This window comes from Polypterus senegalus, chromosome 9, assembly GCF_016835505.1.
Source record: "Polypterus senegalus isolate Bchr_013 chromosome 9, ASM1683550v1, whole genome shotgun sequence".
Taxonomy (NCBI): Eukaryota; Metazoa; Chordata; class Cladistia; order Polypteriformes; family Polypteridae; genus Polypterus; species Polypterus senegalus.
The window spans coordinates 40,986,089-41,004,366 of NC_053162.1; the positions used below are offsets into that span (position 1 = coordinate 40,986,089).

Consider the following 18,278-nt stretch of genomic DNA (forward strand, 5'->3'; position numbering starts at 1 on the left):
CGGTACAATACCCTGCTACTATACAGTAATACTCATGTTTGAGAGATACTTGAAAGTAAACACATTTTTTGTTTTTTTATCACCATTGCTATTTGTCTGTGATGGTTATGTTGCCATTATGATAATAATCCGCTTCTTGGGTCCCTGTAATGGTTACCGATTTTCTAATTTAGGTCCTCAGATTAAAAAATCGGGAGGGGTCTCCCCTAGACTTTCTCGTATACTCAGACATGGGGATGGATATTTGAAGAGTAAATCGCAAGACAATGATTACATTTTTAAATTATGTAAATTGAAGAACAAATCAAATTAATAATATGTTGAACAAATATTATAAAAGTAAAGTTAAATAAATCGGACTTGGCAGCAGCGTGAATAAAGTGGTAAAGTACAGCTTTCGGTTAACGGAAATGCCCCAAAAGTTGATAAAAATCTACGTTGTGTACCTGATACTTGTATGCAAAATTTAGTTGACCTGTTTACATACACACCCACACACAAACAAGCACACAGACATAATTCCAAAAATTGGTATATTCGGACTCAGGGAGGTAAACGTCGAGATTCATCAAAATTTCGAAATGGAATTTTTGCAGGATTCCAATAGTTTCCTTATACATCGTATACGAGAAAGTCACGGAGGCCTAAAACAAAATCTCAACATCGAATCGTTGGACGATTACAATACATTCCCTGTACAATATTTCGTAAATGAGAAAGTAAAAAATTCAAGAACTCGTAATTGCTGATACCGCCTGACCTGTAGATGGCTCTAGTGTGCCTTATAGTGCGTGATTGCGGCACGAGCAACTTGTGTTACCGGAACTGAGGGTTTGTGCTACGGAGTTAGGGAGGAAGAATTTAAGTGTGACACGAAGTCGTCTTATCTAGGTAATGCGAACTTATGTCCAATATGGCTTTAATGTACATTTTAATATTTTGTCTTTGTTGTCTTGATTGTTTTAGGTGTTGTTTTAAAAGGCAACAAACAACATGTTGGCAGAAATGTGGCGACATTTAACCATTAGTACATCGTGATAGCGAAGTATGTCGCGACAGTTTGCAGTTCTTCAGCGTTTTAACAGCAACTGCAACTCGTGAATTAGTGGTTAAAAAACCGCTAAACGCCTGCGGTTCGACTTCAGTTGTGTCCAGTGTGTACTGTGTTGTCTTCTGTTATCTTTTTGGCGGCTTTATTATTTGATTTGCGTTTAGTTTGGCTTATGGTGAGTTTTAGTAGCTCATACTTTCCATCAATAAAACAAAAAGTTTTAAGATAACTGAGTACAGAAAATTGAGATACGTTTCAAATAGGTAGCGTGGATGGCACGGACTACCCAAACGTCAAACTGTTCCTTTATAACCTGCACGTCAACCATCAAGAAAATACATTCTAATTAATAAGACCTCCGTAAATAAAGGTCTTATAATATGTTTGTGCAGATCAAATGTGATTTATGACAGAATGGACCAACCACTAACAATGCAGGGCTGGCCTGAGCAACAATCAGGGCAGTAGGTTGCCAGAGTTCTTGGCGCTGCCACCTCAATGCTTCAGAGAAATGGGTTTGAATTAAGGCCTTACACCGGGGCATCAGTGTTTCGTTTTCACGTAACCCTATAATTTTTTTATTTCTAAATTTTGAAAAGCAAAACATTACGATGGCATGCTATTTAACCAAACTAATAATAAATATCACATTTTATTTTTCACATAAAATTATACATGCAGTACATACAACATGTAGTGGTAAGCCTAGTTGCTAAACTTCAAGACTGTGTATTAAAGAAGAATATTAAAAAATACTGAACAATAACACATGACTTTGCAAACATTAATAGAAATCACCATGCTAACCTGAATGCAGTTATATGCATTGCAGCATAATTACAAACGTGACAAGGAATAAATAACATCTTAAATAACTAAATATAAGAGAAAGAGTAAATACATTGTTATTCTAGGCACTGTCCTCATTCAAGATGCGGATGGGCTGTGGACAGAAGCTTCACCTCATCCTCTCTGGACTGGCATTCAGGCACTGGTAGTGTCTCTTCGACCACAGCACAGAGGAGAGGCCATTGTTGGGATGGCTGGTATCTCTGATAATTTTCTTTACCCTTGTCAGCCATCACTTTAGGTTGATGTGTCCTAGAGGTTAGAGAGCTCATAATAGGGCTGTCAGATCAAATGTCGCTATTTGAATATAATTCTAAATTTATTTGCAAAAGGTCTTATTCAAAGGCAAAAGCTAATATTGTGAAAGAGCTGTTGTTTGTTTTACCTGCGCTAGTACTGACATCGAGTTACTCCTGACACACTGTGTAAAGCTGCAGTGTTTTGCAGATTTGTTTTTGTACTTCACTTCCGTGATGAGCCTTTTCATAATTCTGAATGCTTTGCTTGGTATCTGTATTAGTAGACATGAAACTAGACCCCTTTATAACATAGTCCCCCCCCCGATCTCACAAGTCTACCAGAAAGTTTTTAAAAAAGGATTTTCTGATGCCCTGATTCTGTCTTATTCACTCTTAAACCAGTGATTGCTGACTGTTGTTTAATACTAAGATCTTCTCATTAAAGCAAATGGAAAATAACTCATAATTCTAATTTTCCTTTTATTACAACCCTTTAAAATCCCTGCCAGCACTCTGAAATTGCACTGGAGTTAGATAAAAACACACCAAACGAACTAGGTGTGGAAATGTCTTTACATCAGGAGGAATTTGGGTTAGTTAATAAGATTATGACAGGTTGATAATAGCGAGCAACATAAAAGAGCAGGCAAGTCAAAGGCAGACTTGTTTTGTTACTTTAGTGGTTTCCAAAGAGCAGCAGTAGGGCACTGTTTGTAGTGTGGCATTCAGAGTAAAAAAGCCCGTCAACATCTATGGACTCACCCAGGAAAGTGGGATTGTCACTGTATCATGTCAGGGTCTGCACAATGTCTTTTACTTTTTTCCTCTTTACTGATACATCAGTATTTTAATAAAGGTGGTCAGAATATTTTTAATTAAAATCTTTTTTTTTAAGGATTAAGTATCAAACCAGCAGCCACATAAGACATAATTGTGGGACTTGGTGTGTTGGCTGACACTGACACTTCAAAGTGGAAATTTTAAGTTCTAATGAAAGGAAAATCAAAATTATGACAGTTATTTTCCATTTGCTTTAATGAGTGGATTTTAGAATTAAACAACAGTCAGGAATCTCATGTTTAAGAATGAATCGGACAGAATCGGATGCAAAATGATACTTTTGGGACACCAGAGAAGCGTTTAGAAAAACAGCTTTGAGTACACTTGCACCTCAAACTGGAGAGTAGTAGGGTAGACAAAATGTTGGGAAAAGGTCTGGCTTTAAGTTTTACTAATGAAAATAAGATAACCATTCAAAATTTCAAAAAAAGATGATCATGTAAGTAAAACATGAAAACATATCTGTAAAATACTGCAGCTATGCATAGTGCATCTGGATTAACTCGGTGCCAAAATTAGTGCAGGTAAAACAATCGTTCATTTATTATTGAAAGTCAGCTTTTGTTTTTTTTTTTAATAAATTTGAATTATGTTCGGATAGTGATGTTCAAACTCATAGCCCTAATACAGGCTGAGGCTTCTGGAATAATATACAGTAAAGTAGTTTGATCCTTCCCGATATATTGCGGCCAAGCCTTGACTTGTGCACCAGAATCACAAAGAAGTGCCCTTTAAAAGGTCTGGCAACCCTAAAATGGACCTGTGTGATAAGTGTGGGTTTGTGCACCCTGTCCAGGTTTGGTTCACGAGTTATACTTGGTGCTGCAGACATCTATCAACATTGGCTTCTTACAACTCAGAGTAGTGAGTTAGGAAATGGATGTGTGAAAGTTTTTTCTCAGGTTGTGGTGTTGAAACACTTGGCCATATTTGTTTCTTGATTGAAGTCTTGACATTCTAAAGGTGCTCTGTAATGGGTGAGATGACTTTTGCTTTTATCAGTAATTTTTGGAATTCTCTTATGTGCTGCACTCATTTTTTTATTTCTCAATTTGTGACTCTGCAATAGAATGTCAGTCTTAGTGCCTGAGTAATTTTCTTACCTTTAAAATATTGATATCTTTGCTGAAAAGAAAGTTAAAAAATGTGTCCTTATCATTGCTGACAGTAGAGAGTGAGAGCAGAAATGAGCTTGTGGCATCACCTTTAAAGCAATCTACTGTTAGCACAGGATTGCTAGTTGAGTAGCATCACTGGACTCATTCTATGGTTCCGGGCTAGTCCCCTAATCAGTAAGTGCCTACAGTGTAGATGCGCATGGTCGATAATACTGTAGGCGTTCATTTTGTAAGTATGGTATATAAAATGCATTTTTTGTCTTAACTTCTTATCCACCTTGAATAAAAAATGGCAGCCGGGGCAGGACCTGTGCTCTAATTTTAAAATCGCATGTACAGTATAACAGTTTACAAGCTCAATGTGGTTTAATGCAAATTGCTTATTTTACTAGAATAGCATTCTTGTATTTGACAGGTCCTAATTCTGATCTGAAACATCCCTGTTACAAATGTCATACTGTGGGTGGGGATGTAAAGCCCACTGTACTATTTTACTTTTTTCTTAAAGCTGTCAAGTGGAATTGTTGTTGTTTGGCATAGTTTCACAAAGAGTGTGATATCTTCACACACACATTGATTTAGTTTTCTATAAATAGTATTATTTTTTTCTTTCCTTTATTAAGACATCTGCAGTCTGACCCATCCTCAAGCCACAAGCATAATTTTCTGTTTCAAATATTTGTTATTAATGAAACGTGCCATTTAGACCAGTGGTTTTCAACCTTTTTACACTTGGGGACTGGTTAAAATAAGAGTATTAATTCAGGGACCGTTAAGGCAGAAATAAAAAAAACATTATTTATTATAGTATTTTGTTTTTCAGTTTTTAAATATAATACTATAAAATTAAAATCCTCTAAAATAACCAGAATCCAAGCAGTAAGAATGTTAATGCAAGAATTGAAAATTGAGATTGAATATAATAGAACTAAAATTTTAGAGAGCAATGTTTAATTAAAATAAAGCTAGTGTGAAATCTGCTGTTGCTTCTTTGCAAGAATACTTGATAACTGTGGGTGCAGTATTTCTTTCAAGAGATGAATCGCTGCATTGACACCTGTTCGGTTTCTCTGTTTGTTTTTTTTATCAGTGATAGGGCTGAAATAGTCTTTTCACACAAATAGGTAGTAGAAAACATGACTAACAATTTAATAGCCCTAGAGATAGTTCACTGCAAGGGGCAAAACCAAACTATAAGTACTCCTTAACGTAATGCTTGACAAAGTCTCCTTTTCTTTTTTTTGGTTTCTCTCACACATTCTGAAATATCAACACATTTCTTTTTCATTGTTTCTTTTAAACTTGAATTATTCATACTTGGCTTGCTTTCTGTGTCATCGCTTCTTTTCTTCTGACTGTTGTTTTCACTTTTAAACAAGGTTAAAACGTTTAGTTTTTTTTTCTTTCCATTTTGTAGGGTTTAAAAGTTTCAAGCACAATGACGCTGACAATGTATTTGCAAACAATATGCACGTGTTGTCGACAGGCAAGCTGACATAATACTAACAAAAGAATGTAGTGTCAACAAAAAACTGAACCTGCCTCCTCCATACCTCCTTGGCAGACAGTATGTATCCCTACACAGTGCCATCTATACTGTTTTCCCAAGGCAGCGCTGTTCCTTTCCACTATGCTACATGACAGGCATATAAGTACCAATAACTCTTTCACAGACTGGGAGAAAATTTCTGCCAGGCCAGACCCGATCTGCTGACCATCAGTTGAAATACACTGATTTAGACAGCTTGTGTTTTTCATTTATTGTTTCATTAGAGGTGTATAGTTATTTTTAAGTATTTTACTAAAACAGTTATTTTATAGTGGATATATACGCTATATCCATCCATCCATTTTCAAACACAATAATCCTGAGTAGGGTTGTGGGGAAGCTGGAGTCTATCCCACCAAGCATTAGGTGCAAGGCAGGAACAATCCCTAGGCAGGGCACAGTACATTGCAGGGTGAACACACACACACTCTCACACTAACACACACTAAAGCCAATTTAGCAATGCCAATTCACCTAACCTGCATGTCCTTGGACTGTGGGAGGAAACACACATGGATACACGGAGAACACAGGGATGTGAACCCTGGTCTCCTTCACAAGGGTATATATGGCACCTAATTATCTGTTGCCTCTCCTGTTATTTTCTCTTATCTGCTAGTTGGCTGTGACCCAGAATCATCATAAAGATGTCAATTAAAAAGAAACAAAAAATGAATGCAGGTTACTAAATGTAGTTCTGATAGACAAGTAATGTGATCTAGTCCTAAGGCTTTAGACTACAAGACAGTGTTTAGTGAGACGAAATTTTGTAGAACGTGCTTTGGCGGTTCTACATTGGCCCTAGTGTGTGCTTGGTGTGTGGGTGTGTTTGTGTGTGTCCTGCGGTGGGTTGGCACCCTGCCCAGGATTGGTTCCTGCCTTGTGCCCTGTTTTGGCTGGGATTGGCTCCAGCAGACCCCCGTGACCCTGTATTCGGATTCAGCGGGTTAGAAAATGGATGGATGGATGCTTGTAGTTTTTATGTAACTGAATACAAACTTCAGATTACTTAATAAACGTGTTTCTTAACAACTAAACGTCTCTCATTGGTTGGTCATAGTGATTTAAAATCACAATTGTTCATTTTTAAAACTTCAGAGAGACAACTGGTGCAGTAATTCTACGTAAACCTGAAATTCAGTTGAAATCATGGACTGACATCAAATTCTTAACCTAGTTAGGACAAATGTGGCACACAGTTTTGTGCTCCTGGGCTAGTTTATTCCAGTCCTTCTTTATATGTTACATTTTATACTGGCGTTATATAAAAAGGTATGGTGTACAGTCATTGGCATTTGAAATTATGACCTTGTGGCTCAAACCTTGACTCCTTATTGACCAAAGCGCAGTGTCAGTCTATTCGTTCCTAGGTGACCAAAAACCCAGGGCAGTTTTTTTCCATCAAATTCTGAAGTGTTAACTTTGCTGTTTAAGTGTCTGAGTTTATAGGACTCTAGAAAATAACTTTATTTTAACATCAACTTATCCATACTATATTCCCATGAGTCCTTTTTTCCATAGTGGAAGGCTAACTGGTACTCGGGGATTAATTCATTATTAACTCACATATTGCAAATTAATCTTTTTTTGTACTCTTATTTGTCTCATGAACATGCATTTTGTACTTCTACTTGTGTTAATGTAAGCCTGTTTGTACAAAAGTTGTGCATTATTACAAAAACACTGAAGTCATGCTTTAGCAGGCAGTGTGGCTTAGTGCCTGGAGTGTTTTTTTAAACTCCAAGGATGCTCATTTAGTCTCCAAGATTTACTCATTGTGCGACTCTGAGCATATTACTTAACCTGCCTTTCTTTCAACTGCTATAAAAGATTGTATTTAAACTAAGTAAATGAACATAGTTTTATATTGAATTAGTGAAGCACACAGACCTACAGAAATAGCTACTAAAGGGTTATAAATAAACAACAGTAAATGCTCTGTCTTGATTATGAATTCTGAGCAGGTATGAAACGTCTTGGGGGATTCAATCAACAGAGGGACTTGTGGGAATTGTGCTTTAATTACAGTAAATTTTTCTACCCACAAGGATGCCTCTACTAAATGGTTTTGAATTTCCAAAACATATCAGATCACAGACTTTCAATTAAGACCAAGATAAATGTTCTAGCCCCTTTAGTTCGCAAGTAATCATGTGGTAGACAGGCAGACATTAATTAGAATATTATATACAGGTACAGTATATACACACACAGTGCATCCAGAAAGTATTCACAGCGCATCACTTTTTCCACATTTTATGTTACAGCCTTATTCCAGAATTGATTAAATTCATTTTTTCCTCAGAATTCTACACCCAACACCCCACAATGACAACGTGAAAAAAGTTTACTTGAGATTTTTGCAAATTTATTAAAAATAAAAAAAATTGAGAAAGCACATGTACATAAGTATTCACAGCCTTTGCCATGAAGCTCAAAATTGAGCTCAGGTGCATCCTGTTTCCCCTGATCATCCTTGAGATGTTTCTGCAGCTTAATTGGAGTCCACCTGTGGTAAATTCAGTTGATTGGACATGATTTGGAAAGGCACACACCTGTCTATAGAAGGTCCCACAGTTGACAGTTCATGTCAGAGCACAAACCAAGCATGAAGTCAAAGGAATTGTCTGTAGACCTCCGAGACAGGATTGTCTCGAGGCACAAATTTGGGGAAGGTTACAGAAAAATTTCTGCTGCTTTGAAGGTCCCAGTGAGCACATTGGCCTCCATCATCCGTAAGTGGTAGAAGTTTGAAACCACCAGGACTCTTCCTAGAGCTGGCCGGCCGTCTAAACTGAGCGATCGGGGGAGAAGGGCCTTAGTCATGGAGGTAACCAAGAACCTGATGGTCACTCTGTCAGAGCTCCAGAGGTCCTCTGTGGAGAGAAGAGAACCTTCCAGAAGGACAACAATCTCTGCAGCAATCCACCAATCAGGCCTGTATGGTAGCCACTCCTTAGTAAAAGGCACAAGACAGCCCACCCTGAGTTTGCCAAAAAGCACCTGAAGGACTCTCAGACCATGAGAAACAAAATTCTTTGGTCTGATGAGACAGAGATTGAACTCTTTGGTGTGAATGCCAGGTGTCATGTTTGGAGGAAACCGAGCACCGCTCATCACCATGCCAATACCATCCCTACATTGAAGCATGGTGGTGGCAGCATCATGCTGTGGGGATGTTTTTCAGCAGCAGGAACTGGGAGACTAGTCAGGATAAAGGGAAAGACGACTGCAGCAATGTACAGAGACATCCTGGATGAAAACCTGCTCCAGAGCGCTCTTGACCTCAGACTGGGGTGACGGTTCATCTTTCAGCAGGACAACGACCCTAAGCACACAGCCAAGATATCAAAGGAGTGGCTTCAGGACAACTCTGTGAATGTCATTGAGTGGCCCAACCAGAGCCCAGTCTTGAGTCCGATTGAACATCTCTGGAGAGATTTTAAATGGCTGTGCACCAACGCTTCCCAATCAACCTGATGGAGGTTGAGAGGTGCTGCAAAGAGAAATGGGCGAAACTGGCCTAGGATAGGTGTGCCAAGCTTGTGGCATCAAAAAGACTTGAGGCTGTAATTGCTGCTAAAGGTGCATCGACAAAGTATTGAGCAAAGGCTGTGAATACTTATGTACATGTGATTTCTCAGTTTTTTTTATTTTTAATAAATTTGCAAAAACTTGAAGTAAACTTTTTTTTCACATCCTCATTATGGGGTGTTGTGTGTAGAATTCTGAGGAAAAAAATGAATTTAATCCGTTTTGGAATAAAGTTTTAACATAACAAAATGTGGAAGCACCACACATGTTTATTACACTGCTATTTACAAAAGTCCAAGTCCCGCACACAACCCAGTGCCCCTGCACCATACACACTCAAGTCCGGGCGTCTCCTAAGTCCTCTCTTTGCCTCCTCCACTCCTGTGAGCTTTGTCCTCTTCCACCCAACTCCAGCTAATGACTGGAGGGAGGTGGCCCCTTTTATCTTCACCCAGATGTGCTCCAGGTGCACCCTGATGAGTTTCCTGTGGCACTTCCTGGTGTGGCGAAAGTGCCGCGTGAACACCCAGAAGCATGCCGTGTGTCCCTGGTAGTTCTGCCAGCACCTCCTGGTGTGGTCGAATTGTTGACATCCAGGGCTTCACAGTCTTCTGGGCACCCCCTGGCGGTGACCATGGGCCCCTATAGGGTTGAGTTTCCATGCTCAATTCCCGTGGCCCCCATACAAACCAGAGTGGCTGCCCTCTCATGGTCCTTTTTGGCATCCTGGTTGGGCACAGCCCCCAGCCGCCTGCCACATTGCCCCTCTGTCAGCTGAGACACGTAGGGGCAAGCGGCCCGTCCCACAAGGGCAGGCCTCCCACGGTGAGGAGCCGACACACTGCAGTCCAGGCCCCGGTCCTGCAAAACAAAAGCAAGAACAAGGGGTCGGAAATGTTGCCTTGGCACTACCACTTGCCGTCTCTCCTCACTTTATACAGTCAATGCTCCCCCTGTCTTACCGGCACTCGCCACTTCGGCACCCCCTCTGAGATTTCCGTGTCCCCCAGACCGGAACATCTGACGGGACCGCTTGCATCCATTAGTGGGGTATTTGCCACTCTTCTCTAGTGTTTACAAGGTCTTCGATCATATCAGCTCAAATGTGCTTCCTGGAATGATCTGGAAGCCACCTTCACGTTTGAAATGAAACACTCTTCCACCCAGACAGCAAAATTGCTAGCATGGCTAATTTCCTTCCAAGTTCACAATATGACTCTGCTGACCTGATGATAAAAGTTATTAGGAGAGAAAACATTGAGCTTAAGTACCAGTTGTACCAGTCCGATGAGAGTGTACATTGGAGGGTTTTCAGCTGGACATTTTGTTAAAGACATGTCTAAGGGAGATGCATGCTAATCCAGCTTTTCACTAACTCCATTAAACATTATGGTATAGATTTTGAAATATTTCTTTCATAATAAGTAACTTGGGTACATAGGCAAATGGTCACAGTTAAAGTGATTGATTTCAAGTTGTTGCAAGACATTCAAATTTTAGCAATTTGAAAAATAACTCTGAAAAACTAGCTGAGGAAAGAAGCAAGAAGTAGCTTTCCTGAGAAATTTTGTTAACTTTAATGTTACAGTGCATTATTTTAAGTGTTACCATACATTTAACTATAGCATAAAACTTAATACTATTTTTAAGACTGCATGAAATGAAAATGCTGTATGTTTTTGTCGCATAAATATTTCTTTTCAGTCAAACAATTTTACTGAATTTGACTACATAATAAGAGATCCACCCACTAACCTAATAACTTAAGCCAGTACTGTCCACATAACTTATGTTTAACTGTAAAACATACATTTATTTTGTATAAACACACTGTTTACCATTACACAAACACCTAACCAAACTAGACTGACATTTCACTATACTTTTATATTGAGTTGAAGTCCTTCTGCCTACAATTTGATCCAGTTGTCGGATCTATCTGACATGGAAATTGAAGTTACAATCTACAACTTTTTATAAATCTTCTTCTTTCGGCTGCTCCCGTTAGGGGTTGTCACAATGGAGTATCTTTTTATATATGTTTCTGTCCTCTGCATCTTGTTCTGTTACACCCATCACCTGCATGTCCTCTCTCACCACATCCATAAACCTTCTCTTAGGTCTTCCTCTTTTCCTCTTCCCTGGCAGCTCTATCCTTAGCATCCTTCTCCCAGTATACTCAGCATCTGTCCTCTGCACATGTCCAAACCAAACAAATTTTTTACACATACCGTACTTTATTCTTAAGATGCATTGCCATTTGCATGACTTACAAATAGATTTTCAAAACTTTAAATGAGTTTGTTCCTAATCCATATTGTAATTTTCGAAGGGAGGCACAGCCTTTCCTAGTAGAAACATTTTATAGCCAGAACTAATCCAAGATGGAATTCCAGTGTGCCACAGAGAACAAACTTTTCAGAGTTACTGATCACCTGTTACTCAGTTATTTGAACTATTTTATTGTAGCTTGCTCTGTCTGATATACAGTATGATGTATCTTTCTATCTGACACTTTTTCATATGATAGGTACAAATTTAGAGATGCCTTTTTAATGTACATTGCTTTTTTGTAATTTAAATCTGCTGTATTATATAGTGTATTGTTGCTGTGCATTTCTGTACTATTGGAACTACCAGCAAATGCTCTTCTTTGAACTGTAAGGCATAGAAGCAATAGACTGAATTAAGCTGAGCTTCTTGTGTACACACCAAGCCACCCACAGCAATGCCATTTTAAGACATGTAATAATTTGTCATTGGAATATGAAAGGAAAACTGAAGGTCTCATAGAAATCCACACAGGAAAAAAAACCAAGAGAATTAGGTAGTATTAATTACAATGAAAAAATAAGGGGAGGAAAGTCCCTAAGGTAGTGTGCGACCGGCACTTGGGGGTTGATGGCCACCCCATCTGAATGCCCTGGGAGCTGGAGTGGCGAAAGGGCTGCTCTGTTGGAATGACTCACCAAAGAGAGGTAGCACGGCTACAGGGGAGTGAGAGGCTCAGAGAGGCCTCCTGTGGGTGGTGCCATGAACAACAGGGGCGCAAGCCTTTTGGTGGCTTGACGTGGTGCCCTGCTGGTAACCAGAGTGGGCTACAAGGGGCCTGAGCCTAGGAGCATGGAAAGATGTTTGAACTGTAGATTAGGTGCCTTCTTCGCTGCAGGGATCCGTTAGGGTTAAGCCAAGGAGATGTCTACGTTTTTAAGGAGTGCAACTGGGCTCATGGTTTTCCTGTCATGTTTTAACCTCATTTTAAAGGATTATTTATTTGATTGTTTTATCCTCCGCCATCACTTTTTTATTGGATTATTTATTGAATATTTTCTTGTACTGCACATTTGGACTTGTTTTGATTTTTGACTTGTTTTAATAAAAGCACTTTTGCACTTTGTGCGCCTACCCCTTGCTTTGTGTTGTGTCCTCATCTGCTGCCTCATCCAGTTATGTTATTGATGGTGTCATGTTCAAGAGGCTCCCAAAACAGAAGTGGCACCATGGAGCTGACCCACACTATCACAGGTTCTCAAATTATCTTGAGTTTAGAGGGTTCAGAATTTATCTGCTCCTGTCTTGTCTAAAATGTAATAAAAGCTGAAGTATTCTCTTCAATTCACTTTTGTGGTTTATATACCAGCATGAGAAATACAGTTAAAAAATAACAATTCATTTTTATTCCTGACAACATTTCCAGTCTTACTGTGTTGCATATTAGAAAATAAAAAAAATGTAAGAATGTGAAAAAAATGGAAGCATTGTAAAAAATGGGAATCTTCCTATATTCACCATGACTTTACTATAATTGTTAGATTAATTAATGATTGGTTTACTGTATTATGTCACTTCATTTAAAAAAGGACAAAACCTATTTCCAGTGACATGTCACAGTTGTGTATGTAGTTTGTCAGCAGAGAGATATTTCTGTTATAAAATATAGCCACTAGTTACTTAGCAATAGATTGCTTTATAGAGCGTCATATATATTTTGTCTTTATTTATCATAGATCAGTTGTAGATATCAAGATGTGTCTATTTTCAGATTAGAATTGTGAACATGCAGTTTCCAGGAAAATACAAAATGTGTTTATTTGCTGTGTCACTAAAGGATATCTCCATTTGCCCCTATTTGCCTGCAACACATTTATCATCATCATTTATTATAGATCAGCTTGATATACAGATATTCAAATTCCATAAAAACAGATATTCTAAGCTTTTCAACAATGTGCAACACTTATATATGTGTTCAATAGCCTCCATGCGGCCACTGCCAATTGTTGGTGTGGACCTCACATTCTAAAGGAGTCTTTGTATGTTAATCAACGTCATTAGCAGCCATTCAGAGGTCTCTTTTAGTGTACCACTTTTTTAGCCAGTCAAGAAATTAAATATGCTGTTTTTCAGCCATCTGGATGTAAGACATCTGGTAAGCAATCTGAAACAGATCTAGCCTCTCCAAAGCCCCTATGTTGTTTTACCTATATCTTTCTTCATAGTGATTTATTGGTAGCAAGTTATTTGTATCTCAATACAAAATCATTTGCAAGAATACTTTCACAACAGTAACAGAATAAGAAGTGCTGTTGTCAGGCACTGGAGAACAGCCATTGCCAATCTATGATGCAGATGGTTGTAATTGTTTCTTATCTTTACCTGGGTACTAGCTAATATTTTGCTATTTTAGTGTATTTCTTGTGTTTTTCTGGACACAGAGAATATGTACAACTGTGATTTGTGGCTGTGCCAGTTGTGGGATATGTGTTTGATATTCTGCTCTTCTTGGTGGTTTGCTCTCCTCTCCTTTGTTGTGTCTTTTGCCAAATGGAATGGGCTTGTGGTGTAGAATAATGGTAGAAATGCATATATGTTATGTTATATAAAGCTCTATATGTATGGTAATCTAACAGTAAGGGATACTAGTACAAAAAATGGGTTTTTGCTCCATATACTGGTCAGTAGGGGCAACAAGGACTTATAATAACTTTTTCAGTTCAAAAAGGGTTATGTTTTTTATTTTTCATTCATTCTGCCTGTTTTGCAGTGAAATATATATTTCAGTTAATATGTTAATAGTTTCCACATTATCTTTGCTATTGTATTTCATAGTACAATAATATCAATACAGCCTTATTTTATTTTACATGTTACTGACATGGATAGAAGGCTGCATTTCTATTGACTGGTGGAAATTAAGCAATTGATGATGATGTAATCTAGCACTATATTAAGTCTAAGACAAAGATTTTCTCTGGGGAGAAAATACAGTACAACTAAGTTAAGTGGGATGCTTTAAAAATGGGATGGATTTTTAAATAAGATGGTACAATTTTATGTTAACTTTTAACAGGTCAAAAATGTTTCTTTTTTTCTTAAATTTCATTCATTCTCTGTGTTTCCATTGTTTTTACAATAGAAGTTTAAGAAGTCTATATACATTTTTCTTGTTTTATTTAGGTTGTTTGCACAGAGTTTTGTACAAGTACATATTGTATTGGACCTTTTGTAACTGACATAACTGAAAGCTGGATTGATAGTGAATAATATTACATAAAAACATGGTAATTGAGTGAAATTACTATTTTATAGTAAAAAAAAAGTCTAGATACAAGGAGGATTTTTGGAGCTTAGGCTAGAAAAGGTTTAAAAGAAATATAAGGGAGAACCCGTACAACATGCAATTTTGTTTTATAGATGCAATATATACTGGTTTATTACTAAAGCTGAACTGATACCGCTGCTTATGACAGATGCTTTGGTTCTCTTACAGTGCAGTACAGTTACTATGCAGTGGTATTTTTTTCAGTGTAGACCACTCTTGGGGATGACTGTGCATTTTCCTCCATTCAAGGGGATTTGTGTTGCTCACTGTCTTTGCAATCAGCAAGTTCCACTGCTATTTTAGTGAAAGATTTTGTAATGGAGTTTTAGCTTTCTTTCTTAGCATTAGTGCCAACTTTGTTAGAGTCCACCACATTGGTTGCATAATATAAATTCAGCAGAGCTGGTCTGATTGGTGTGTAAAGGGTCCTTTGCTGAAGAGAGTGAAATTGGGCTTAGGGATGTCGCCTCTTAACCATTTAAAACACTAATACTTGCCTTAGTATTACACTATTACTTATTATTACTCTGATACTCTGCATCACTTACTAAGGTATCAAACATCATGTTTTATGACAAAGAAAGTACAGGGGCATACTACATATAATCACAGACATGTGTAGTATAATTATACAAACGTATCAGTGAATTCTTGAATGTTTTTTGTCTAAATAGTAAATGTTTTTATTTTTATCATGGAGCACAGTGCCAAAGATGAAATCATTTTACATGTATATGAGGTACTATATGCAACTATGATAAAGTCAAAGGAAATACTAATCCATATTGTCTAGTTCGGCTAGTTTATAGAGCAGTAACAGTTGCCGACATCACCCACCAAATAAGGCTAACAAGTATGGGCAAAAAGGTAGCAGAGCTCTGCTAACATCAACAGTCGTATTTGTTTGGCATTTAGTATAGAAGGTGTGTTGGTTACCTTAGTAAATACAGTTTCATTCAAAGTATCAACTACATATTTTGTGCATTTACTAATTAACCAACACTCTCTCCAGTTGTATAATTCTTTTTATGGTTGACTTTGTTATATATGGGCAATATTCATTCAAAATTTTATTTACATTTTTGTTGCCTTATAAATCTGAATTTTTTTTTCAGACAGGCACTTAGTTGCTAAAGAACTATAACATGAGCAATACCTATCAAAATTTAAAAGATCTTATGTGGCTTAGAGGATCAAAGTTGCTTTAAAGCAGGGGTCGCCAACTCCGGTCTTTGAGAACCATCGTGGCCGCAGGTTTTCATTCTAACCCTTTTCTTAATGAGTGACCTGTTTTCGCTGCTAATTAACTTATTTTGAACTAAATTTAATTGACTTGCTCTTGAAGACTCAGACCCCTTAATTGTTTCCTTTTCCTTAATTAGCAGCCAAACAATAATAAGATACAAAATGAGCCAAAACAACTGGTGTCCATCATACAATATCAGAAATAAAGAAAGATGAAGGTCTCAGGAATGTTGATCTTCTCAGGTCCCCAAAACATTTTAACAGTGCTCTTAGAAAGAGAAAATCAACAATTTTGGAAATATCTGTTAATGCACCATGAGAGCAACAACAAGCCACAAAAGTAGAGAACTGGTTTAATTAACGACAAGAATTGGCACCCCATTAAGCAGCTGGTTGGAATGAAATTGGTTGGAGTTTGACGCCCTCACTTAGTTGGTCTTCTGTTGGCTCCCTCACTTCACATTTAATTTCTGTTTGGGTGCCATTTAAGGAAAGAAATAAAGCAATTCAGAGGAACGATGAAGAAATTCAGGGGAGCAAATCTTAAAAAAGTAATTCAATTAAAATGAATTCACAAGAAGTTAATTAGCAGCACAAGTAGGGCACTCATTAAAAAAAGGGATAAAATGAAAACCTGCAGCCACGGTGGTCCTCCAGGAACGGACTTGGTGACCCCTGCTCTAAAGCATGAAATAAAATTTTTAGACAAATTTCAGCAAGACATAATTTTGCAGATATGCAACTGTGAAACGACTTTTTTAGAAGTTAAAGATATCTTATCCTGAATAGCAATCCCTGAAACTTCCATGCATCTAACATTAATAGGGCAAAAGTTATGACTTCTGGTCTCTGGAACATTATTTTTTTAGTATTTTTATTTTTTTTTTTTGTAAAATTAGGGCCACACCCCCATTTAAATACTCCATATCTCAGAAACTAATGAACATATAGACCTAAAATTTTGCACACAAGTTTTTGGGTACAACAGTTTTATTTGTATGAAAGTATGAAACAAATCAGTCAGGACCATTTTCTAAAGTTTGTTGATTTGACACAGATTAAAGTTTTGATGAACTTTTGTGTTTCTTGTTTTTGTGTCTTGTGGCTAACAACAACAATCTAGTAATAAACTACCAGAGAACTCCTTCCTGATGAGGCTGATGCAGACTATACAATTAATGGTGGGCTGCCTGCCATAACAGGTCACCTCAAATGCATGTTAGGACAGCTTGAATGTGCATTGAAAATTATGTAACCATTCATGTGACCTTTTTCAAGTGCTTTAGGTATAGAAAAAGTGCTATATAAATAAAATATTATTATTATAGTTATTTAATTTCAGACCTGTATGGTACCATTTTCCGGTACGGCAATGGTTCATAGCATATCATTACGATGTCTCAAGAATATTTACATAATATTAGAACTGGTTTCCTGTGGTGATTGGTTATAAAGTAGCATGACTGATATTTATTTTAGTTAAATGTATTATATTTCTGCTGTGAAAACTTTCACATTGTTTCCAGTTTTTATCTTAGCTTGTTATCGTGTGATGCTATTTTTCCATCTGTTCTCACATAATATTATTCATACAAGTATGCCCTTTATACATTTCAGAATGGTAAGATCTTTCTTTAAAAGACAGTGAGTAATGGTAAGTAACAGGGATACATAATAGCAATGAAAAACGTTTGGCAGCTTTCAAAATAACATGTTTAATGTTAAGGGCAGCACACTTTATTTACATGTTTAGAACAAGTATTGTACTATGTTTAAAGTACAATTATGTCTTTCCAGAATCTTCCAGCAGAGGGCAGCCTAAGCTCAAAGATAAATATATTTCCAACACAGTTGCCGCCTTGTATATTAAGAATGGGAAGCTACTACTTGTACTCATGTTACACTTGCACTCACGTGTATGTAATGTGACAGATGAATTTATAATTTTTATTGCACTCCTCAGAAATCTGAATTTTTTTTTCAAGTTTCTACTGAAAAATACTGGTACTTAACAGGGCACCAGTTAGTGTTTTCTGTTGAGTTTTTCGAACACAATTGTTTTCATTGCAGTACTGAATAAAGCTATGTGTTTATAACTTTAAAATAATAGTATATGTTTTTATAACATATCTCTAGGGGAATCATATTTTATTGTGCAGTCTAGTATGCAATGTGAACTGGTCGTTTTGGTTTATTCGTCAGTCATTTTCCAACCCGCTGTATCCTAACACAGGGTCACGGGGGTCTGCTG

General features: G+C 37.4%; 1 protein-coding gene across 4 annotated transcripts in view; it reads left to right on the forward strand.

Annotated features, from left to right (window-relative positions):
- Positions 1 to 817: 817 nt before the first annotated feature.
- Positions 818 to 18,278, forward strand: part of psme3ip1 (proteasome activator subunit 3 interacting protein 1) — a 116,513-nt gene continuing 99,052 nt past the window's right edge. For 3 of the 4 annotated variants that reach the window (XM_039762971.1, XM_039762974.1, XM_039762973.1), the window contains exon 1: positions 821 to 891. The gene's annotated coding sequence lies outside the window, so the exon portion shown is untranslated. Of the gene's footprint in view, positions 892 to 18,278 lie in introns of all 4 variants that reach the window. The other variant, XM_039762972.1, reaches the window with a different exon arrangement.